The sequence below is a fragment of the Agrilus planipennis genome, unplaced genomic scaffold (genome assembly GCF_000699045.2).
Source record: "Agrilus planipennis isolate EAB-ADULT unplaced genomic scaffold, Apla_2.0 scaffold54, whole genome shotgun sequence".
Lineage (NCBI taxonomy): Eukaryota > Metazoa > Arthropoda > Insecta > Coleoptera > Buprestidae > Agrilus > Agrilus planipennis.
In genome coordinates, this window is record NW_020439000.1 from 1,038,071 (window position 1) to 1,040,202 (window position 2,132).

A 2,132-nucleotide genomic window follows, 5' to 3' on the forward strand; every position below is an offset into this window, starting at 1 on the left:
CTACGTTTACATTGACTTTGAGAGATCATTCTGATGATAATATTGTTATTACACCAACGTTTCTTACATTCTATATTACAATGGATTATATATCACCCATGTACCTGTGTATGTAGGTACCTACACATTAACAAAAGATTAAAAATTTATGATGGATTTGGATGTTAAAGAAGATCATAGAATATAACGATTGTTCTTCTACTTCGAGTGAGTATGAATTACGAATGAGCTTCTAAATTACTTAATTCCATGTAGGAAATGTCCCAAGATTGTTCAATTCTGGGTCGATATTGGCAACCAATATGGCTAAAGTCTGCTTTGTCACTTCAGCCCAAATTTGGATTTCAAGCTTGTTCCACAATTGGGCAGGCAATACTGAACCAAGAACAATATTAATTCAAGATTGTGAAGCTAATATTGGATCAAAACATTATAAAAAATATTAGCCCAAAATTGTACAGCCAAGATTTGGTGAACAATATTAATTGAAGATTGGGTAGCTAATACTATGTAAAGGCTTGAACGAAATTAATCCAAAATTGGACAACAGCGTCACTTTCAATCTTGACCTAGCCTTGACACTGCCCAGTGTTGTATCAAAATTGGCGAAACGTTAATAAACCTATAGCCTTTTGGCATTTGAAGATTGCCAGAACTTTGGACCAGTATAAACAAGCCACTGCTTGACTGCACCAATATTGGACCAAACTTAGTGAAACTTTAACGTACTTAGTCTTGTTCTTTGAAGATTGACCAACTTTGGACCAATGTTAATAAGTCTATGCTTGGATTCCCACTACTGTACGATGGATTTAGATGTTAAAGAAGATAATAGAATATAACGATTATTCTTCGACTTCGAGTGAGTATGAATTAGGAATAAGCTTCTAAATTATAAATTTCCATGTAGGAAATCATCAAGCTTGGCCCAAGATTGTTCAATTCTGGGCCGAAATTGGCAACCAATATTGGACAAAATATGGCTAAAGTCTGCTTTGTCACTTCAGCCCAAATTTGGGTTTCAAGCTTGTTCCACAATTGGGTAGCCAATACTGAACCAAGACTTAGTGAACAATATTAACCCAAGATTGTGAAGCCAATATTTGACCAAAACATTATAACAAATATTAGCCCTAAATTGTACAGCCAATATTAAATGAAGATTGGGCAGCTAATACTATGTAAAGGCTTGAACGAAATTAATCCAAAATTGGACAACAGCGTCACTTTCAATCTTGACCTAGCCTTGACACTGCCCAGTGTTGTATCAAAATTGGCGAAACGTTAATAAACCTATAGCCTTTTGGCATTTGAAGATTGCCAGAACTTNCGATTATTCTTCTACTTCGAGTGAGTATGAATTAGGAATGAGCTTCTAAATTACTTAATTCCATGTAGGAAATGGCCCAAGATTGTTCAATTCTGAGCCGAAATTGGCAACCAATATTGGACCAAATATGGCTAAAGTCTGCCTTGTCACTTTATCCCAAATTTGTGTTTCAAGCTTGTTCCACAATTGGGCAGCCAATAGTGAACCAAGACTTAGTGAACAATATTAACCCAAGGTGAAGCTAATATTGGACCAAACATTAAAAAAAATATTAGCCCAAAATTGTACAGCCAATATTAATTGAAGATTGGGCAGCTAATACCATGTAAAGGCTTGAACGAAATTAATCCAAAATTGGACAACAGCGTCACTTTCAATCTTGACCTAGCCTTGACACTGCCCAGTGTTGTATCAAACTATGCGAAACGTTAATACACCTAGCCTCTTGGCATTTGAAGATTGCCAGAACTTTGGACTAGTATAAACAAACCAGTGCTTAACTGCACCAGTATTGGACCAAACTTAGTGAAACGTTAACGTACAGGCCTGATGCTGGAAGCTGGCGGAAATTTTAAAATGGTGTGGATGCGCGGTGGCAAAAGTAGGCAGTTTTAGGTATAAAGATTGCAGCCCTCTTTCTTCAGTATTCCTATCAGGGGCGTAGATTAAATATTTAAAAATAGGGATCAGTGAGCAAGTAATAGACAGACAAACAGAAGAACTAATTGTTGATGTTGGTGACAGTGATAGAGATTCCCATGATGACAGTGAATGTGAAAACTAACTATAAAACAAAAGCAAT